Raw genomic sequence first — 24,733 nt, forward strand, 5'->3', positions numbered from 1 at the left:
TAGTATTATCTTTAATTTTATACCAAAAAGATAAGATGTTTATAAGAACAAGTTACTAAAAATTAAGCAACAGATACAGCTATCAAATTATATAATCAATTTGAAAATTACAATACAATAAAAAAATAATAAAATTATAAAAATTTAATCTTAAATTAAAATTTAAACTTTAAAAACATAATGTGTTGAAGAAAAAAGAAATATATTCGTAGAAAGTATTCGTATTTTGATTAGATTCTTTTTTTGCTCTTTTATGTATAAAATAATTCGCATATATGTTTAATTATTTGCAAGAAAAGATAAAAGTAAAAGAAATATAACAAATCTGGAAAAAATACAAACGCATATAATATAAGTTGACAAAACAAACATCTTAATAATTAAATCTCTTTCTCTTTCTCTGTTATATTGTCAATAATGCAATTAATTTAAATCATGAATAATAAAGATTCCAAAGTAACAAATTTAATCGTATTTTTATAGAAAACAGCACTTCAAAAAGTAATAACTTTGCGAAGGTCGAAAGGTCATTCGTTTTGGATACTGTATGTTAAAGGATTTCACCTAGAGAATCTCATCAGCAGAGAACCGTTCTTCAGAAACTTGCCGGTCGTCACGAGCAGTCTCGTGGTGTATGCCATTTAGAATATTTTTCACAATTCTGTCACAATTTTTAAATTTTGAACACGTCTTAACCTCAATGTCGGATGTCAACGGGACTGAAATATATCGGAACGTCTGTATCTGTGTCATAGACATAAGTATATCTAGACCATAGACATAGTATATCTAGACCGAGCGTTTGCCTTTATTTAAGGAGTGGGGGTAAAGGTGCACGTAGAAAAGGACAGACTCTGTTTCATGCCCCTTGCGTTCTCTCTCTTTCATACATGCGAAGAAATAGAGGAACAGGGAATTGGGAACGGTGGAACTGGGAAGTGGCAGAGTCTCAGAATTGGCATCTCTGGTGGCAGAGTCTCAGAATTGGCATCTCTGCTGGGAACTGCGAAGTGAAGACCATACGTACATGTGCGTAGTGCGTACATGATCCTGCAACTATTAGTTTTCCATTGGGAAAAACTCGCAGCACTGAGTGCTTGAAGCGTATATCATTGGTAATTTTAATGAGCATGTTCTGAATGCTGCATATTTCATTGGGAGTGCAAACTACTTTCAGTGCGCATTGAAAGCATTTTGCACTCCCACTGAATGTGCAGCATTTAGAACATCTCATTAATATTACCAATGATATACGCTTCAAGCATTTAGTGCTGCGAGTTTTTCCCAATGGAAGACGCTATAAGTTTCAAACCGAAAATTCCATCGAAGAGAAATAATACAAAATGTAAGTATTGTTTTCTAAATAGAGCTATCATATTCTTAATCAAAATGATAATTATTTTCATTTATCATTATAGCAAAAGTGCGACTAGAATTGCAATGGTTAGGTGCTACATATGCTGGAAAGAACATTCTGTTTTATTATCACGGCAATTTCACAGGTAATGTATAAATTTAGAGATATGGTTAGATTTTATAACTTTATATTTGTATTAGACATAAATATTCTTCAGTTTCAATCGAAAATAACGCAATATTCTATATGTTTAGTTTTCCATCAGATGCAGAAAGGCGAGAAAATGGTTTAATACCATTGGTTATACTGTTGACTACTTACAAAAATGCAAGAATTTGCAGTGAATTGCTAGAACCGTGGAATGCAGGATCGACTCAATCGAGATTTTTCATGAATATGTAAGTACATTTGTCGCAGTGAATTTAGTTTTGTTATAAGCTCACCCTATATTTCGATTTTTTATGATGCAGGGATGACGGTCCAAAAACGATAAAAATGCAAACTCTTTACGGACGTCGCAACGAAACGGCAAGTTTAAGACTAACATTAGATCCAGAGTGCAGTTATGCGATTAATATTCAACCCAGTGGAATCATCGATAAGATTTCTTGTAGAATATGGGATCGTTGGCCGTTGCTTTATCTAGCGATTATCAGTTTACTTTTACTGTTCGTTTCAATAAGGATACATAGTTCAGACATGATACCAACTGTAATTGTTACAATAGTATTGTCTTTTTTTCAACGTTACTTATGAAGCTTGCATTGCTTTATGTATCATCAGCATATCTGCCATTGCTGTATGCTGCTGTGTCATATTTCTTGGTTCCATTGCACATGGAATAACTGTCAAGTAAGAAATTTTCTATTTACATTGAAGTAAAAATATGTTCCTGTAAAATTATGTAATCAGAAAATTAGTTAATAATGATAAGATATATGGATAAAAGTTTTATATATATATTTTTTTTTCTGGCAAACTTTTAGCATGTGCAATAACTTTCTCAACAACGTGGTCAGATTGGTTACTGAATGGTCTAAACAGAACAAACTGAAGATATATATCTTTTAGCACATGCATTACAATTTAAATTTTATTGATTTTTAAAAAGTGTTAAGTTATTGTTTCTCATTCTTATTCTTTGGGTAGAATTCGCAAATGTTGTACTTTCATGTTTCAGACGCACGTTAAAATAAGTTTCCAAAATTAATTTTATAATTTGACTTCGGTGATCAAATAAAGGAGACTGATCATAAATGTGACCATTCATATTAAATATATATGAAGGAAGTGAGCGTAAAGATTGACATATTAAAACATTTAATATATTTTTAGTTTTAAATAATCTGTCTTAATTATATCTTACAGTTTTTTCTGCATTCTTACATGTAATAATAACATCGGATGATGCTTGACACAAACCATTTCGATTTTTTCGCTGTAAAAGTTTATCAGAACGATATGCGTATGATTCTTTTTGTGCTTTGCTTAAAATGAGCAATTGTTTACAAAAGAAGCAATCTATTTTTTTTAACAGTCTTGGCAATATAACCAGATATGTACGTAATAACTTCATCAGCATATTCAGTTAAGCACCGATTGTTTTGTTTAAAATAATCATGATCCATAAAAATAACATTTACAATATCTTCTTTAAAATCAATATTTGCTTTTTGTTGTATGTTATGTTCAATAATTTTTTGTTCATTTCTGATAAACTCATTAGGTACTCTAAGTAGTACAGTGTTGTCTTGCGGAGTACAGTTTGCACTTAAAGGAACAGACTCATTTGCTAAATGTAGTATTTTTCTATAAGATGCTTTGAACTGTTTAGCACTTGGATTATTATTCCAACCGTTCATTCTTCTAATCAAAGAAAAAAAAGTTTCAAGATGGTCTTGGGAAAACTTATATGTAAGCCAAAACTGTATTGTATTTTTATTAAATAGCTGTTCTGCTAAAGCAATACTATTTTGTAAATCAATAATTAATCCAATAAAGCCTGTTTTTCTAATACTAAACAAATGAGTTTATTTATACTTGGTAATCAGAGCAAATTATATATGTTTTTTTTTATTTTCGTGTTTATTTTACCTTCTTCGACTGATGTTATTATGTGTTACTGTATTCTCGACAACTATTGGTTTAGCCAAAATAAGATTGTCATGTTGAATTGTTGAATTGTCATGATTGTCGATTGTTGATTGTTGAACATCTATTGCTGATTGATGTTGGATATACATTGTTGATTCATATTCAATATCTATTAATGATTCATTTTGATTGTCTGTTTCGTGCCCCTTGCGTTCTCCCTCGCTTGCACGTAGTATGACGAAAGAGAGCGCTATGCTTTGTGCGAGCGAGAAAGAACGCAAGGGGCACGAAACAGAGTATGTCCTTTTCTACGTGTATCTTTACTCCCACTCCTTAAATAAAGAGACAAACATAGGCCTCTTTAAAGGCCGTATTACACTACGGGTTGCGGGCTCGATTACGGTTGGGGTTACGGTTGATAATTGCGGATTGACCAATCAACCGGCAAGCTGCTTTGCTTTGATTGGTCAATACGTAATCGTCAAACATAATCCTAACCGCAACTGAGCCCGCAACCCGTAGTGTAATACGGCCTTAATAGCGTTTTTGAAAGAACAGATTAAAGGCCCTCATATACAAATTGACATAGTTGCTGTGACGTCCCGTCTTTTTTCAAAACCATATTTTAAATAATAATTAAATACCGCATCTATTTCTGCATTATGCCTATGGAATATAGAACAATTATTTAACCATTTGCTCTTATTTCCGTTATTAATCAATTTCATTGATGCTTATTGTTCTAGTGCCATATGGTTATTTAACTTAGAAATTAACTATATTTTAGTTCTTTTAATAGTACTAATCGATTGCACAAAGAATTTAAGATTCCTTGGACCGACCAATCAGAAGGCTTTATTTAGAACTAGGCAGCTGCGCAGTAGTAACTTTCTAGAACTGACCGGCGGTTACTTTAAGAACAGGCTCGCGAGCGAACTTTAACCATAGACATAGTATATCTAGACCGAGTATTAAGGAGTGAGGATCGTCAAATATTAGACAGAGATAGCATGCTTTGTATCATCATTCTATCTTCATCTTTTCCATCCCTTCTACTTTTCTCTTTCCCAGTCAGACAAAGACAGATCGGTGATCGTACAGCAGCTGTCTCTTTCTATTTTTTGACGCGTTCTGAATATGGGAGATGTAGAGACGCGCAGTCTATATATTATACGTCTATGACTTTAACATAATCAGCGATACTGGACTTCCGCTTGTTCTCTCGGTGAGTGAACATCGTTTCTAAGCTCTGAGTTCTTTGGTATGAGCATCATCGAATTTTTTCGCGAGTTATATACTTGACTCTGTACATCATTCGTTCTGAGTGCCTTCCCAGCAAACACAGAATATAACTGCTATATAACATGGGAATAACATGTAATGTAACAGTTGTTATGCCTAATTTATATTGGGATTATATAACTGTCTCTTATTTATGCAATATAACACAGAATATAACTGCTATGTAACATGAAAGTAACACGTAATGTAACATTTGTTATACCTAATTTATATTGGGATTATATAACTGTCTTTTATTTATGCAATATAACACCAGAATATAACTGCTATGTAACATGAAAGTAACACGTAATGTAACATTTGTTATACCTAATTTATATTGGGATTATATAACTGTCTTTTATTTATGCAATATAACATCAGAAAATAACTGCTATGTAACATGGGAGTATGTAATGTAACTGCCCAAGTAACAGAGTAACGTCAAAAGACGAAGACATTTTCGGGTCTCATGAGACCTAAAACTTAGGATATTTAGTTGGTCATTTTGTGACCAAAATTTACTGTCATTGTGACATCAGTTTGCTACTTGGGTGGATTATTACATGACTGTAACAATCATATAACATTTTAGTAACATGTTATATTCATGTTATATAACTGCAATTTTGTATGAGTGGGAAATTACAACTAACGTGAATGTTACATGTAACAAATACGTTATATTACTTGTTATATTCCGTTTCATTATGGCAATGTTACAGTTATGTATTTGTGTTTGCTGGGTTGTTACTAGCTGCTGTCTAAAAGTGACATTGAGTGCTGTGTTATCGGTTCTTTGCTCCAATTTGCTCCATCTTTTTGCCGCCACGTAAGTGTGGTGTCGGCCATACTATCCTTCCAGGACATATACTGCGCACCAGACCCATACACGCATTTAACACAACACGTGAAAATTATTCATCTCCAACTATGGATCTTGCTATCGACGACGTTTCAGAAAAGGCTACCCGGGACCCGCCTTTACCTAGTGAGGAATTTAGCAATGACGACGTTGCTGACAGGGTTCGAGATATCATCTATCAAAATCGTAAAAGGAATCAGTCCTTTTTATTGAGAAGTCCACTTCCTCCTAAAAGATCAGCATTGGATATACACGAAAAAGAAGATACTTGACTAACCAACAATTAAACAAATATGGCTTAAACATTAATCCTCCATTTATTGTTCACATAGAAAAAATCATATGTAAATCTCCTTTTCCCACTTCCACTCAGGTACAGGATTCTGAGGTCAAAGAAAATAACAAAAATGTAAACACAGACGTCGATAACCTTGCCCATGCCTCTTCTAATTCTAGCCGAGGATCGAACCTTGACTCTTACGGCATCATTGCGTTTGGTAAACGTATAACTAAATATATTGATAACTTCTTATCTGCTTTTGACCTGAAAACGATAGGAAAAAACAAGTTCTCTGTTACTTTTATTGACGACAATTCTGCTAATAAATTCTGTGATATCTTTAACAAGAAATCTAATAATATTTTTCCTAGAGAAAAATGGATTGCATACGTGCCTAACCATAAAGTCATTAGGCAGTTTATTATTCGGGGAGTCGATGACGACGATTCTCCGGATGAGTTAATCAAGAATGTCCGTCCTCCTCCTGATTGGAATATTTTATGGCAACCACCCTTCGATGCTTCTAAATTAAAGAAACCCCTCCGTAGTCAAAATAAAGATAACACCTATACTACAAAATATATAGACTCCGATTCTTACATAATTCGTTTCAGAATAACTACTGTACCCCCTTCGGTTATATATATGGGGAAAAGACTCCACCTGGTTCCTTTTATCGAAAAGGTTAGAAGGTGCCAAAAATGTCAAAAGTTCGGTCATGTGGCTAGGATATGCAGAGCTTCGGATAGGAACGCAGTCTGTCAGCGCTGTGGTAAGCTTGTCTCTTCTCACAGTTGCAATAACAACATTAATGAAGCATGCACGGCTGAAAAGCCGTCTTGTATTAACTGCGTGAGACACAGATTGCCGGACTCTGCCGCAGAGCATGAAGCTTCTTCCAACTCCTGTCCTATATTCCAAAAGCAAAGAAAACTCAAAAAAATTATGGCATACCACAATGTTTCATACTCAGAAGCCTCCTCAATGCTTGAAAGCACTAATTACCAATAACAATTTTCAGAATCACACACCTCCCTATATCCCCCATATAGGGTCCCTCTTCCCACCTTGGGAGAATATATTCCCTATGCCCTCCCAAATGCTCCCAAAGTCATACGCAGAGGCTGTTGTCAGGAATAGGAACTTGAACTTTTCTAATCCTACCCCAACGGTAAAGGAAAAAGGTTTCGCTATAAGCGAACCTCAACATACCACTAACAATCAATTTAAGACTATGCTCCCCCCAAAAAAAATTGAGGTTAGATCTATACAGAAAGATTACAATCCCCCTCAAGTCAAATCTAATATAGCTCCTGTTGCTAGTTCTTCTAATACATTCTCTGACTTTTCTATTATTGCTAACCCCAATAATGATATACATGGTAAACGTAACCCACTCCCATCTAATTCGGAAATTTTAAACAATTGGATTCAAACATGTCAAAGTAAATTCTCTTCAATCAAACCCATTCACACCGATATTTTATCGCAGATGGGAAACCTCCTCCTATTCCCAGGAAACATCTTCATAATACTACCAAAAAGGAAAAAAATATATAATTGTTCCATGACTAACATCTTACAATGGAATTATCGATCTTTGAAAAGGAGAATTCCTGAGCTTACATTTTTGCTTGACTCGCATAAGATTGATATTGTAACACTCTGTGAAACAAGGTTAGATGAACAATTTCGCCCCAATATTAATAATTACGATATATACTCTTGTGATCGTAATCGGCATGGAGGTGGGGTTGCGATACTCATTTCTAATAAACTTAGATTTACACAAATTACAGACGATAATATTAATTCGTCCTGTGACCATAATAATATAGAATACATTTTGGGTCAAGTTTGGCTCGGTCCGAATAAATTCATACATATATGTTCTCTTTACAATCCCCCTCGTGGCGGTAATCACCCTCACACAGAACCGCAAGCCTGGCTCACTCTTCTTCAATACTGCGCTAACTTCAATCCCGTAGTCATCTGTGGCGATGTTAACGGGAAGAGTGCACTTTGGTCAACGAATATAATTGGCCCTGACCCTGAGGGACAAAAATTGGAGGGAGCAATCTCTCAACTTAGTCTATCGTGTCTCAATGACGGGAATTATACTTGGTCTTCGCTAGACATGTCAACCACTTCCGCCCTCGATATAACTCTTGTCTCTTTACCTACGGCTGCAAAGTGCTCCTGGGACGTCCTTGGAGAGAATTATGGAAGCGATCATTTTCCCATCATAATAAATATAGCTATCGCTAATAACTGTAATAGCCCATCTTTTGGTCGTCCCTCTTTTACGCTGGAATAGATTGGCAAGCATTCCAACTGAAATGCTCCAAATTTGTGGACCGGGAGCACGGGTTTAGTAATGATTTGAACGAAGATTATAATAACTTAATCGAAGCTATTCATAGCTCACTAACTGTGGCTGAAGCTAGAAAACTGCCTTCTAATGGCGTCAGAAGAAAACCTTCTACTGTTTGGTGGGATGACGAGTGTAGGGACATTATCTTAAAAAAGAATGAAATTTTCCATAAATTTAAACAATCCCCCTCATCTTCAAGTCTTTCGGAATATATAGAATGTAGAAAACTCTCAAAAAAATTCTTTGCTAGAAAAAAGAACTAGCTTTCCGCGAATTTTGCTCCTCACTTAATATGAATACTCCTATAACCACAATGTGGAAATATATTAGAGCTTTTTCTAACAGAAATCCAAATAACCCTCCTCACTCGTTTATTTCTGTAGAGTCATTTAACGAAGCTTTCAACAAGCTATATCCTCCGATTCTTACCTGTGCCCGATCTCCAAAACTTTATTTCAACAATCCATAACATTGGTACTGATGTAAACAAAGAATTTCTTCTCACACCATTTTCTAAATATGAATATAATGAAGCAATCTCTACTTTAAAAGTTAGATCCTCTTCTGGTCGTGATCTGATCTCCAATAAGATAATAAAAAAGTTTTCGACAGAATTACATATTTATATACTAAAATTGTTTAATTTAATGTTTAATAAAAGCATTTTCCCTCAGCAATGGTCAGAATACTTTGTTGTCTTTATTCCTAAGCCAGGCCGTAGAGATTCTCTCAGACCGAACTCTCTTGCTAACAACCTTTTAAAATTATTTGAAAAACTTATCTATAAGAGAATTGAATGGTGGGCAGAGAACAGTTCGGTACTACCTAACACTCAATTTGGTTTTAGAAAGGGGCTATCCTGTGTGGATAGTATTGCCACTCTAACTACTAATATCCATATTTCTAACAAATCCCAAAAATATACGGGTGTAGCATTCTTAGATATAATGTGAGGTTTTGATAGGATTAGACCGGAGATTCTTATCTCTTTTGAATAAATATGGTCTTCCTCCTAAAATTCTTAAATTTATTAATTCGCTTGTTGCTCGCAGAAACCTTATTGGCTTCGCTGGCATTAACTTGCAAAATCGTACCACAACTATCGGCCTTCCCCAAAGCTCCATATTAAGTCCTTTATTATTTAATCTGTATATAGCCCTTTCACACATAGTGTTACCAGACGAAGTAAAAATACTTTATTATACTGATGATATAGCAATTTATTGCTCCGACCAACAATTGGATGTTATTAATAATCGACTTAATACAGCGTTTGATAATTTATATCAATATTTCAATTGCCTGGGACTTGAGATTTCTCCCTCAAAATTTAATTATATGATATTTACCACTCTTAAATCTCGTAATCTCCGTATTTTGCTAAATAGATATAAATTCACTTTAAAAGTTGACAATAAGAATATTCCGTTTTCCATAGCTACTAGATTCCTGGGAATGGTTTTGGACTCAGAGCTCAACTGGAAAGCTCATATCAATTACCTAAAAAACCGCATAATACCTAGAATTAATATTCTAAAAGCTATATCAGGTATCCGATGGGGCGCTCATCCCTTTAACTTAATTACCATCTATAAGGGATATATAAGACCATTGTTGAATTGGGGTTGCCAAGCATTTGCTCCATTGGATGAATTACCTTATTTAAAGGCTTGTCGCTTATAATACGCGGCTCTCCGTGCGGTCACAAGATTTATGATAACTACTCCTACCAACGTCCGGGCGTATCCCGTTTGGACACGGAACGATTGGACACCGCTCGATTGGACACTTAGTATAGGACACGGAACGATTGGACACAGAATTATTGGACACCGCACGATTGGTAGGGGGGGGGCGGAACATACTGCCTGCACGCATATACTTTTTAATGCGTAGTAAGGTTCTACATAGGTTTACAACTTTCCACGCGAAGCGAGGTTCAACGCAAACCTATGTGTCTAGTTTTTAGATAGTGGAGCCCCCCCCAGTAGGGGGGGCGGAACATACAGCCTCCACATATATTTTTTTTAATGCGAAGTAAGGTTCCACATAGGTTTACAACTTTCCACGCGAAGCGAGGTTCAACGCAAACTTATGGCGTGTCCAATTGTGCGGTGTCCAATCGTGCGGTGTCCAATAATTCTGTGTCCAATCGTGCAGTGTCCAATCGTTCCGTGTACAATACGGCGTGTCCAATCGAGCGGTGTCCAATCGTTCCGTGTCCAAACGGGTGTCATCCCCAACGTCCTGCTGGACGTTAACGGCGAATACCCTCTTGAATCGCGCTGGTTCAATCTTATTTTGAAATTCCTTTCAAAAATTATGTCTAGACAATCGCATCCCCTAAATTTAATGATATCGGAGGTCTCAACCCGACCTGAAAACGAGAAAAATAACGTATGTCACTTGATAGATGTTTATCATGCACATTTCAACCTTTTCGAACAAATCATACACTTCCAGCTCCCTGGATACCTTGAATTTCCGTATGAAAACAGGCATTTCGATCTTATAATTAACACTGACTTGGGCTTCCAAATTGCGGATGCCAGTATGACGGATGTTAACGACTCCTTTAACCGTCTCATTGCACCTTATGGGTTTGACGTAACGTACTATACCGATGGCTCCCGCGCAGAGTCCGGCAATGTGACTGGTTACGCTGTGTTCTCTCCGGAGCTCGGCTCTGAATACAAGGAAAGAATCAATAACTACAATACTATTTTTGAGACTGAAGCTTTGGCAATTCAATATGCAATCAATTCCATACTTAATAATAAAACAAAAAAGTCGGCTATCTTTTCTGACTCTCTGAGTGTGTTATCCAGTCTCTCGAACCCGGTAACAACGAGTAAATCGCATCACGGGATCTTCCAAATCAGGAGCTCCCTTTTTAAATGCTCCAAACAATCTTTGGAAATCCACATTATCTGGATACCTAGTCATAGAGGAATATACGGTAATGAAAGGGCTGATATTTTGGCTAAGGAATCTCTGCATCTCCCTGATCCTCTTCTCCTGAGTAAGTGCCACTATACCAACCTTTACTCTAGATTTAAATCCCTCTCTAAGAGTAGAGCCACTTTACCGTGGAGAGCCAATAACCGTGTTATTCAAACGGAGAGTCTTCTTAAAGAAACCAGATACTTTACGCACAAACACGATATTCTTTCACTTCCTTGGTACATTAATAGAAAGATCAAGGAGAGCCTTTCCAGACCTATTATCACACTAATGTCAAGACTGAGATCTGATCATACTGCAACTATGGGCCATCTTTGGAGAAAGAATATCACTGCCTTTTCAGAATGCCCATGTGGGCATTCTTTTCAAGACTTGAATCACATTTTTTTTGGTTACCGTAACACATCTGACAGCTCTAATTTACTCTTTCCGGATTAAAAAAAATCAACCCCAACATTACACTTGATGTACAGACACTGGCCTTCACTAGCGACATTAGAATATATCATCTTTTGCACAACTTCGTCAAGAGTAACAACCTATCTATATGACCAATTGATTTACAGCAGTATCTAGTTAATGGTGTATGGACGAATCTGCTGGGAGGTCTTTTAGCCACTACGAATAAGAAGAAGAAGAAGAATCAGCGATACTAATACTTCATCTTTAAGACTTTAATCAATTATATAGATGAATATATAATAAGTATCTTCGCGTAAACGCGAAGAATATAATTAAAATAAATAAAATAAGGAATATCCGCATCACTCTTTATGGAATCATAAAATGCGCGCAACAATAATTTGTTAAAAACATTTTTTTTACACTCTTTGCTAATAATTATCAACTTTAAATATTATCCAAATTTTAATTATAAAATAAAGAACAATAATTTGATAATTTCATGATAACTAATTAAAAACAAATTATTATAAAACGTTTCCATAAAGGGAGCATTACTATACTATGTACTATCACTACACTATGAATTAATATGCTTGGTAGTAGCTTTAGCCATGCGATTGCGAATAATATATAGATTTAAGAAACTTACATTTATGGAATCATGGATTACATAGTACATACATATATAACAATTTAACAATTTATCTGGAATAACTCTTTTCAGTCATGAAATACTAAAACTTGAATTACCAAATTAACTAACAGACATAAAACAAATTTAACAAATGATTCCATAAAACTAATAGTATTAATATAGCTTTCTCACATATTATCTTATAGTTTTTTTCATATTATACTATAGTTTTTCGTATTATACTATAGTTTTTTCATATTATACTATAGTTTTTCGTATTATACTATAGCTTTTTCCATATTACCCAAACAGCACAAAACATCCTCAGGATCGTCCTTAATATGTCCAGGATGGTTCATCAGGACTGATGGGGCAGGATTGTTTGTGCAGTAAAAATAAAGGTTGTGCTTAATAGAAATGTGTATTTTTTTTTAGTTGACTCTTACATCTTATTCGATAATCGATCTCACTACAAACATGGCGACTTTATACGTCATGTATAAATAGCGCGGGAGTATTTGAATCTTAGAACAAAAAATAGATTTGAGTTTACATTCTCAACACCCCACATAAACGAAAATATATATATGATCAAGATGCTCTCATTTTTCTAAACCCATTTGTTTCTTACTATCTTCTAACTTTGGCCCAAATTGGCCTTTGATTAGCGCATCTGCCGTTATTTCATTGGATGGAATATATTTTACATTTATAATATTTTTCTCAATATACTGTCTTATGAAATGATGCCTAATATCTATGTGTTTGGTTCTCGGACGATATCCAGCGTTTTTGGCAAGATCCGCAGCTCCTTTGTTGTCGCAAAATATCGTTATTCCTGATTTTATTGCATCGGGATCTAGTTCCGCTGCTAATGATCGCAGCCACAGTCCCTCTTGGCTTGTTGAAGATAAGGCCATGTATTCGGCCTCCGTGGTCGATAAGGCTACTGTCTGTTGTCTCTTGCTCTGCCACAATATGGATCCAGCTTGAAATAGAAACACGATTCCCGTGATCGAACGTCTATTATTTGTTTCATCTGCCCAATCTGAGTCGCTGTATCCTTCGATCTCTGCATTCCCATTCTTTCTGAAAACTATTTTTGTTGAGGCAGTTCCCTTTAAATACCTGAAAATTCGCTTTACTGCTTGCCAGTGAATTCTCCTTGGTTTTTGGTTGAATCTGCTCATTAACCCCACAGCGTACGCAATATATCTGGCCTGGTTCCTTGGCTCGCGTACAGTAGGCTACCCACAGCCTCGCGATATGGAACACTTTCCATCTCTTTAGCTTCTGTTTGATCCATTGGTTTATCGTCTTTGGTTAATCTTTGGGTTAATCTTTGGTTTGGGTCGTATGGCGTCGACACATGTTTGCACTCCGTCATCTTCTATCTCTCCAGCATACCCTTGACGTAAATTTCCTGGTCGAGCCGTAACTCTCCTTTCTGTGCATCTCTCGTAACTCTAATGCCCAGAAAGTGCCTTGCTTCACCCAAATCTTTCATCTGGAACCTGTTGGACAGTTTTTCTTTTATATTTTTCATTGTTGCATCGTTGTTTGCAAGAATGAACATGTCAATGTAGATTCCTAAGACGAGTGTAGAATCTTTTGTCTTTCGGTAATATATGCACGGGTCGGCTTTGGATTGTTTCAGTCCCATTTCCTTGAGTGATCCGTTTATTTTTTTGTTCCAAGCTCTGCCGCTTTGTTTTAGCCCGTATATCGCCTTTCTCAGGCGCCATACTTTTCTGCCCTGGTTTGGTTCGTTGAATTCCTTCGGGGGTCTTACATATATCTCCTCTTCGATTTCTCCATGTAGGTAGGCTGTGGCCACGTCCATTTGGTCCATCTTCAAATCATATTTGGTAGCTAGTGCACATAGAAATTTTAAGGAACTATATCTGACAACAGGAAAGTAGGTATCCTGATAGTCTATACCCTCTTTTTGGTTACAACCTTTTACAACCAGCCTGCCTTTGTGTTTTTCTATTTTCCCGAACGGGTCTCTCCTAGTTTTGAATATCCATTTTGTCTCAAGAGCTTTCTTACCCGCGGGTAAGTCGGTCATTATCCATGTTCCGTTCTTTACCAGTGACTTCCGTTCCTCCTCCATTGCTGCAATCCACAGGTCTCGGTCTGCACTACGCAGCGCCTCTTCTACTGTCTGTGGGTCATCAGATCCTTCTTCTGCCATTAAATAGGTTACATAGTCGTTCATGTTAACCGGTTTTGGCACTCTGATTGATCGTTTTGGGGGTTCAGGGTTCATAGCGTTGTCTGCATCTCCTCCGGCTTCGCTGTGCGATGCGGGGTTGTCGCTATTCGCTGAGTCACTGTAATTAGTTAAATACTCGAAATCGGAATCTTCTCTTACCGTATTTTCTGAATCAGATGACAGTTCTTGCTCGGTCTCATTTCCTTCTGCGTCTGGATCTTCATCGTCATCAAAATCCTCTTCTTGCTCGACGTGCTCACCGAGCATAGCTTCTACGTAGTCTCGTTCTTCTTCCAGATTATTTGTCTTCGTTGTATGCGTGTTTTCGAAAAATACTACGCTCCTGCGTTTGATAATCCGCTTTGTTTCGGGGTTTATCAGCCGATACCCCTTAGTATTTTTGTCGTAGCCCACGAAAATTAGTTTCTCTGTTTTGGGATCCCATTTTCTGCGTAATTCCTTCGGTATCTGTGCCATTGCTCTGCACCCGAATACCTTTAGATGCGCTAGGCCGGGCTTGCTTCCTGTCCACACCTCCTCCAGAGTTCTTCCATTGATTCCCGCGGCTGGAGATCTATTTATCAAGTAAGTCGCCATCGCTACCGCCTCACCCCAGTATTCCTTGGGTAGGTTTGCGTCAGATATCATGCTTTTGGCTCTCTCCACTATGGTGCGATTCATCCTCTCTGCCAACCCGTTCTGGGCTGGTGAATACGGTACAGTTTGCTGATGCATGATCCCTGATCTCTTTAAAATTCTTTCTACGTCTTGGTTTATGAATTCACGTCCGTTGTCTGTTCTGAGATATTTTATTCGTCTTCCCGTTTGGTTTTCTACCAAATCTTTAAATTCCTGGATGCAGTCCTTAGCTTGGCTCTTGTGTTTCTGAAAGTAGACGAACGTCTTGCGGTTGTAATCGTCAATTAGGGTCATAAAGTACTTTGATCCGCCAATAGACGTTACCTCCATTGGTTAAGTCTGAGTGTATGATCTCGAGAATCGCACTGGCTCGTTTCCCTTCCTTCGGATACGGTTTTTGTGCAATCTTTCCTTTGATGCACGGTTCGCACATCTTCTCCTCAAAGTGCTTCAACCTTATTTCTGACTCTGGACTCTTGCTCAATTCTTGGAATCTTTGATAGTGTAGGTGGCCTAGTCTTCGGTGCCACAGTTCTGCTGTCGGTTCCCTCCTTGTATAAAACGACTTGTTCGTTGCCATGTCAAGCTTGTAGATTCCGTCCTTTAACGAAATAGTGCCTAGGTTTTGCCCTTCTTCGTCACAGATTTCGTTGATTGTGGATGTAAAGTGCACGGATAATCCTTTCTTAACCATCTGGCTGACTGACAGTAAGTTCACCGAACTTCCTGGTTCATAAAATGTGTCCTCGACTGTGATTTCCTGTACGCCGTTCTGCGTACGGACTTCTAGATTTATGTCACCGATAGATTTTACTAGCATACCCTCGTTACTTGCTGTGGTTACGTTTTTGCCTGAACACGTCCTTGGTTCTGCATGCCTCGTTCTTCGTCGTGATATGGTTCGACGCGCACAAGTCAACGTACCATTCTTCGTCATCTTTCGTCGGCGACGATAGGAATGCCCAATAGGCTTTACCCTGTGTTGCCGCAGGCTTCTTTGAGTTTTCTTTTTCTTTCTTCGCTTGCTCTTCCAAGCTTACCTTGCACTTGCTAGCGAAGTGTCCTGTTCCCTTGCACCGAAAGCAACGTATGACCTTTGACTTCTTTGTGGCTCCCTTTGTGTACAATGCTACGTTGCTGCTTGTATTTTTGGCGCTCGTCGAAATCTTCACTTTCTGCAGTAGTTTTGTTTTTATTGAATCCGCTGTGATTGCTACTCCGGAATTTTCCAGACCCATTATCATCGGGCAGTACTCGTCCGGCAATCCTGCGAGAAGCAACGTTCCAATCCATTCATCCGGTACCCTTAAACCAACTCCATTTAGTTTATGAGCCGTCGTTACAATTACATTTACATATTCTTCGACATTTTTGCATTTTTCCAACTGTGTGGTGACTAGACTATTTCACATGTAAAATAGAGTCTATTATTTATATAAATAAAATTTTAAATTTTAAGAATTAAATTATTTAATCATTATCAATTTCTGGTAAAAGTGACGTTTAGGGGATGCAGCCCCGATGACCTTGACCTTGTCATATGTTGTCAAGGTCACCATCCTGAATGACCTTCAGAAGGTTTTAGCCGTCGCGCGTTGTTTATTAAAAAATTATTAACAAACAAAGATTTGTGAAAATCAAGGTTTATACGTAGTCTGACAATAAAAAATAATCCAACTTTACTTTTAAAACTGAAAGGTTTGGGTTAAGTTATATTTTCCGGAAGTGCAGCCTTCCCGTGGGGTGCTCGTCGTTTATTACAAAGTTATTAAGGGGGGAAACTAGTGTAACGACTGGAAAAAGACTACTTTTAAGGATTTTTTTTCTAGTAAATAATTGTTTTTTTTTTTTTCAAATCGCGTCATTAACATCACAAAGTACATAATTTGAACTACCTTCTGAGAAATTTTTGTTAAAAAAGATTAATATTTATAACTACAATAGTTAATAGTTTGGGCCGCCCAAAAAAAAAAAAAACGGGCGCGCGCGTAGCGGGCCAACGAAAACTCCAAAACAAAAAAAACAAGGATTTTCTTAAAATATAAGACAATAGCTTCAGTTGCACGTACGGATTTAAAAAAAAAGATTTGTTACAAAATGGCGGACTTTTGAAGAAATTACATATTCTTCGACATTTTTGCATTTTTCCAACTGTGTGGTGACTAGACTATTTCACATGTAAAATAGAGTCTATTATTTATATAAATAAAATTTTAAATTTTAAGAATTAAATTATTTAATCATTATCAATTTCTGGTAAAAGTGACGTTTAGGGGATGCAGCCCCGATGACCTTGACCTTGTCATATGTTGTCAAGGTCACCATCCTGAATGACCTTCAGAAGGTTTTAGCTGTCGCGCGTTGTTTATTAAAAAATTATTAACAAACAAAGATTTGTGAAAATCAAGGTTTGTACGTAGTCTGACAATAAAAAATAATCCAACTTTACTTTTAAAACTGAAAGGTTTGGGTTAAGTTATATTTTCCGGAAGTGCAGCCTTCCCGTGGGGTGCTCGTCGTTTATTACAAAGTTATTAACAATTGAAGATAGTGACCGACCGATACTTGCGACATAAGACTGTATATAGTATATTTCGGCATGAATTACCAAGCTTATATTTTAAAGATAGAGAGAAATTAAATTAGAAATAGGTTTTATTATTTAACATAAAAATGAAACAAAATTTAAATATTCTTATTTTTTGTTTTTACTCTCTTTAGATGGTGAAAACGGCAATGGGATACTTATCTATGTTGTTGACAATAAAAGATTAAAGAAACTATAATAGAAAATAGAGAAAAGATAACATCTATGTGTATATGTAGAAAATATTATAAAATTAAACTAAGAATGTATAATTGTCTACTACCTATTTTCTAGTAATTAAATGACTAGCTTTATACACATATATTCGCTGAACATATTTTTGCGCTATGATACATGTTCGTTATTTCCTATTCTGTCTTATAAATACATTAAGATAATAATTATATTAAACTAAACTTTTATAAAAACAAGATATGAATGTAAGTCTCTTAACGATTAAAATCAAGAATGTCAAAATAAAATGGCAAAACGAGCCAAGCGCGGTATTAAGGGCGCGTAAATATTTATTTTAAAAGAAATACATTAAAATTTAAAGTCGCGAAAGGCGGACATTTCGGCCCTCTTTTTTGTCCAGCGCATCGAATAATATAAATACAAATAAAAATTAAATATAAGCATCTAAATAAGTCTTAAACAATTAAAGGGGGGAAACCAGTGTAACGGCTGAAAAAAAGACTACTTTTAAGGATTTTTTTTCTAGTAAATAATTGTTTTTTTTTTTTTCAAATCGCGTCATTAACATCACAAAGTACATAATTTGAACTACCTTCTGAGAAATTTTTGTTAAAAAAGATTAATATTTATAACTACAATAGTTAATAGTTTGGGCCGCCCAAAAAAAAAAAAAACGGGCGCGCGCGTAGCGGGCCAACGAAAACTCCAAAACAAAAAAAACAAGGATTTTCTTAAAATATAAGACAATAGCTTCAGTTGCACGTACGGATTTAAAAAAAAAGATTTGTTACAAAATGGCGGACTTTTGAAGAAAGAATTCCTAAATCGGTGAGACTTCTGGTTTTTAACATTACAAAAAAACAAATTATTCAATCGAAAATTCCATACGTGCAACTGAAGCTATTGTTTTATATTTTAAGAAAATCCTTGTTTTTTTTGTTTTGGAGCTTTTGTTGCCACGCTACGCGTGCGCCCGTTTTTTTTTAAGGTGGCGCACACTATTGGCTATTATAGCTATAGATATTAACATTTTTTAACGAAAATTTCACAAAAGGTAGTTCAAATTATGTACTTTGTGATGTTAATAACGCGATTTGGAAAAAAAACAATTATTTACCAGAAAAAAATCCTTAAAAATAGCCTTTTTTTAACCGTTACACTGATTTCCCCCCTTAACAATTGAAGATAGTGACCGACCGATACTTGCGACATAAGACTGTATATAGTATATTTCGGCATGAATTACCAAACTTATATTTTAAAGATAGAGAGATATTAAATTAGAAATAGGTTTGGGTTAGGTTTCTTCTTCCGGAAGTGGAGCCCCCCCTAGGGGGGCGGAACCCACTATTTTATGCATACACTTTTTAATGCGAAGTGAGGTTCCACATGGGTTTACAACTTTCCACGCGAAGCGAGGTTCAACGCAAACCAATGTGTCTAGTTTGTGGCGTTCCTGCGGCTGAATTCAAAATCATTTTTGTTACCAACTTCATGAAATATATTTGTAACCATTTTCACACATTTCATTTATTGATTTACCACTTTACATAACATATAAAACATACGACAAATTATGTAACATTCATTCGTTCGTTCGTTTATTGATCATCAATCTGTACACATCTTACTCGTGAATTAAATATTTTATTAGTAAAAAGTAAAGTCTAGTGATTTAACTATATCGCTACCACAAGTTCGTTGATAGTGGAGCCTCCCCGTAGGGGGGCGGGGGGCGGAACCTACTGTGTCCATGCATACACTTTTTAAAGCAAAGTGAGATTCTACATGGGTTGTACATGAGTTGAATCTCGCTTTGCGTGAAAAGTTGTAAACCCATGTGGTATTTCATTTCTCATTAAAAAGTATATGCGTGGAGGCAGTATGTTCCGCCCCTCCCCCTAACGTCTGCCTAGCTAGCCCCCCCACATTGCACAAATTCAATAAAAAAATAATATAATTATGCGCTAATTATGCGCTCACTAAATCCATAAAAAAAATTTTGCGCTCTTTTAGTTTAGCAAAAAAAAATTTTTTTTTGTGGGGGGCTGAGTGGACGGTCACCGAGCCCCCCCACCCATTAATAACAACTAATTTCGAAAAACGAATGCGCAGGATTTATGCGCTAATTATGCGCTATAATCTCCTGATAATTTTGATTTTTGCGCTGCAACCCTTAAGGCACTTTCCTCTTGAAGCCAAATGCGAGATCCTTATATAACTCGTTTAAAATCGCGAAAATGGGTAAATTAACTATACATGATAAGTCTTCGATTTATGCGCTATCATATCAATATAATTTTGATTTTTGCGCTGCAACCCTTAAGGCACTTTCCTCTTGAAGCCAAATGCGAGATCCTTATATAACTCGTTTAAAATCGCGAAAATGGGTAAATTAACTATACATGATAAGTCTTCGATTTATGCGCTATCATATCAATATAATTTTGATTTTTGCGCTGCAACCCTTAAGGCACTTTCCTCTTGAAGCCAAATGCGAGATCCTTATATAACTCGTTTAAAATCGCGAAAATGGGTAAATTAACTATACATGATAAGTCTTCGATTTATGCGCTATTACATCGATATGGTTTTGATTTTTGAGCTGCAACTCTTAAGGGGATCCCAAAGGGTCTGTTTTACCGATAAAAACTTTATTTTGCAAAATCTTTTTGTTGATTATAGATATCAAAAAATCCTTTTCCACAATTAAAGTATACATAATAACGGAGGGCGGAGTTTAACATTTCAGATGAAAAGTGGAAAAAAATGATAAAATTACAGTTTAATTATCGGCCTGTGCCGTCAACATTTACTTAATATAAAAGATTTGTAATCTGCACGTGCCTAATCAGTAAACCCCGCACTCGGCATTTTATCAAAGAGTATAAATGAACTTAAAGAAGTGAGTTTAGAAGCTTTATAAAAAAAATTCTGCAAAATAAAATTTTCGTGCATATGTGTGTGTGCGAGATGGAGGCTCAAGAGTAAAACAGAGCAGTAGATTAGTTGCGTGATGTCGCGATAGACAGAGCTGCAATCGTACATGACAAACACAGACATAATCGTACTATCTTCGTCTCTTTCATGCGTGTGAGAGTAATATACATGTACGCACTAACATTATTGCAGTATCTTTTTTCTCTCAATCATACGCTCTGTCACGCTCTGTCTCTTTCTAATCGCTCGCTCGCTATGAACTACGTATCGCTTCATGCTCCTCGCATATTCACTTACGCGTTCACTCGCGCTTCTCTCTCTCTCTCTCCCTCTCTCTCTGCTCGTTCATTATTGTATTCTTTTATTCCCATTATAATATTCTTTTATTTGTTCAACTTTTATTCTTTCTATTCTCATCTCCTTACATAAAAATAAATAAATGTATTTATTTATTTTTATTTTATACAGCAGCAAACGCGATCATATCAGTGCGCGGCAGCTCAGTCTCACAATCAGTTTGTCGCGTGTGTTTTGTACATACGCGTAACAAGAGATTATCGCGCGCTCAACCGTTATAACGCGTTATAACACGTTGAAGTCAAAAAACTGTGTTTTTGTGTTTTTAATTTTTAATATATAGTGTCCACATAATGGGACAAAAATATAATGACAAACGCTTGCTTCTCTCAGAGGCGGTAAGTTCGTGAGCTGGTTGTTTTAAGAATATTTGACACCAAATGAGTTTTGTATGTTCCCTTTGGTTAAAAAATATATTGCAGAGGCGGTCAGTTCGTGAGCTGGTTGTTTTAAGAATATTTGACACCAAATGCGTTTTGCATGTTCGCTTTGGTTAAAAAATATATTCCAGAGGCGATCAATTCGTGAACTGGTTGTTATTTCACACTAGATGCGATTTGCATGTATGTTAAAAAATATATGCCAGAGGCGATCAATTCGTGAGCTGGTTGTTATTTCACACTAGATGAAAATTGCATCTGTGTTAAAAAATATATGCCAGAGGCGATATATTATTCTATTGCAATGGAGACAAACAATGTATTATAAATGTTTATTACAAATATATAAACATTTATGTATACGAACAAAAAAAAAGACAATATAATATATATTTGTATAAATAATACATTGTTGTTATATATCCATTGATTATATCGATTGAAAAAAATTAGCTGCATTGCATGGATCGCAACTTATAGAAAGTTACATGATAATATTCAGAATATATGTATATATATCATACGCATACATCTGTATACCTCTATGTACATATTATACATATACATATATATATACACAATTTTATATATAACACCTAACCAAATGTTATTCCTCTTGGAAGGTATATGGGAAGACACATAGCCCGTATGAACAATGTGAAATTATGTTCAAATATGTGATATAGGCAGACACGTCTATATTATACTGTTATCTATACGCTTAAATACGCTTAGATATGCGTGCGAGGCACTAGAGCAGTAGAAATACACGATGTTGTCCGATTTCAACTAATTGAACACAATTCTTTTTCAAATATGCATAGAACATGCAAAAATATTCATATCGGTAACAGCGGAACTAAAATTATTGATATTATCGATAATTTCGGTCGGTATTATCGATAATTTTAGTTACGCTTGGATGAGGGCGCTAACCCGTCGGAGTTCGGCCATCACTTTTGGATCCCCTTAAGGGACTTCTCTCTTGATGCGAAGGGCGAGATCCTTATACAACTCGTCTAAAATTGCGAAAATGGGTAAATTAACTATTCATATAAGTTTTCGATTTATGCGCTATCATATCAATATGATTTTGATTTTTGCGCTGCAACCTTTAAGGGACTTCCCTTCTGAAGCCTAAGGCGAGATCCTTATATAACTCGTTTAAAATCGCGAAAATGGGTAAATTGACTATACACGATAAGTCTTCGATTTATGCGCTATCATATCGATATGATTTTGATTTTTGTGCCCTTAACGGACTTCCCTCTTGATGCGAATGGCGAGATCCTTATACTAAACCAAAGATATCAAATTATTTTATTTGACAAGGTAGCGCATAAATAGAAGACTTATCGTGTATAGTTAATTTAGGCACTTTCGCGATTTTAAACGAGTTATAAGGATCTCGCCTTTTGCTTCAAGAGGGAAGTCCCTTAAGGGTTGCAGCGCAAAAATCAAAATCATATCGATATGGTAGCGCATAAATGGAAGACTTATCGTGTATAATTAATTTACCCATTTTCGCAATTTTAGACGAGTTGTATAAGGATCTCGCCCTTCGCATCAAGAGGGAAGTCCCTTAAGGGTTGCAACGCAAAAATCAAAATCATATCGATATAATAGCGCATAAATCGAAGACTTATCGTGTATAGTTAATTTATCCATTTTCGCGATTTTAAACGAGTTACATAAGGATCTCGCATTTGGCTTCAAGAGGGAAGTCCCTTAAGGGTTGCAGCGCAAAAATCAAAATTATCTCGATATGATAGCGCATGATTTGGTGAGCGCATAATTATATAATTTTTTTATTAAATTTGTGCAATGTCGGGGGTCCAGCTAGGCAGACGTCTCCCCCTACGGGGGGGGGCTCCACTATCAAAGAACTAGACACATTGGTTTGCGTTGAACCTCGCTTCGCGTGGAAAGTTGTAAATCCATGTGGAACCTCACTTCGCATTAAAAAGTGTATGCATAAAACAGTGGGTTCCGCCCCCCTAGGGGGGGGGGGAGCTCCACTTCCGGAAGAAGAAACCTAACTCAAACCTATTTCTAATTTAATTTCTCACTTCGCATTAAAAAGTGTATGCATAAAACAGTGAGTTCCGCCCCCTACGGGGGCGGCTCCACTTCCGGAAGAAATAACCTAACCCAAACCTATTTTAGTTAATAACTTTTTAATAAAAAACGAGCGACGGCTAAAACCTTCTGAAGGTCACTCAGGAGGGTTACCTTGACAACATATGTCAAGGTCAAGGTCATCGGGGCTGCATCCCCTAAACGTCACTTTTACCCCAAATTGCTCCTCCTGATATTTAATATTTTATTCCTATTCCTAATATTTTCTCTATTGTGCGCAGAACCTATGACTACAGTAATGTTACGGTGTAATGTATTTGTAATATTTAATGCTACAAATATGCAAAACGCTTCAAACTTAATAGATGAACTTTGAGAATATATAAAGACATCCAAGAAAGATAAGAAAAAAGATTGTGAATTTACACAATTACAACGAGTTTTTTTTCGTCTCATTTGGATGTCTTTATATATTCTCAAAGTTTATCTATTAAATTTGAAGCGTTTTGCATATTTGTAGCAACGCATTAAATATTACAAATACATTACACCATAACATTACTGTAGTCTTAGGCTCTGCGCACAATAGAGAAAATATTAGGAATAGGAATAAAATATTAAATATCAGGAGGAGCAATTTAGAATTATTTTACTTCAAGAAAACGGAATGGATTAGGTATTTCTAATTTTTATTTTTTTATTTCATTATGTGTTAATCCATTCCGTTCCCTTGTTTGAAGTAAAATAATTCTAAATTGCTCCTCCTGATATTTAATATTTTATTCCTATTCCTAATATTTTCTCTATTGTGCGCAGGGCCTTACATTGTAATATTTCTAAGGGCGGACATTTCAATGTTGCCGCAGGCTTGCAGTAACATTGCAGAAACATTTCGCAACTTCCATGCAATATTATAATGTTTCAATGTAAGATCTATGCAATGTTTCTGCAATCTTTCGGTGCTGTATGGGATACGGCTATCATTTATTCTTTCTCAGGACATCCAGAGGAGATCCGAGGATTAAAATGGGATATCCTCAGGATATCCTACATGTATGTCCTGGATGCCCTTTGGACGTCCTAA

At 36.1% G+C, this 24,733-nt stretch overlaps 1 long non-coding RNA gene across 7 annotated transcripts; it reads left to right on the plus strand.

Moving 5' to 3' along the window:
* Positions 1-915: 915 nt before the first annotated feature.
* On the plus strand, positions 916-2,399 carry LOC115232962. 7 transcript variants are annotated; one of them, XR_003883696.1, is made up of 6 exons: positions 916-1,115; positions 1,263-1,345; positions 1,419-1,502; positions 1,612-1,755; positions 1,828-2,209; positions 2,344-2,399. It is a non-coding gene; the product is annotated as an uncharacterized LOC115232962 (long non-coding RNA). The 7 variants fall into 7 exon arrangements; XR_003883698.1 differs by having other exon boundaries at positions 1,270-1,345; XR_003883699.1 differs by having other exon boundaries at positions 916-1,062; positions 1,279-1,345.
* Positions 2,400-24,733: the final 22,334 nt, after the last annotated feature.

This window comes from Formica exsecta, unplaced genomic scaffold (assembly GCF_003651465.1).
Source record: "Formica exsecta isolate Colony F162 unplaced genomic scaffold, ASM365146v1 scaffold153, whole genome shotgun sequence".
Lineage (NCBI taxonomy): Eukaryota > Metazoa > Arthropoda > Insecta > Hymenoptera > Formicidae > Formica > Formica exsecta.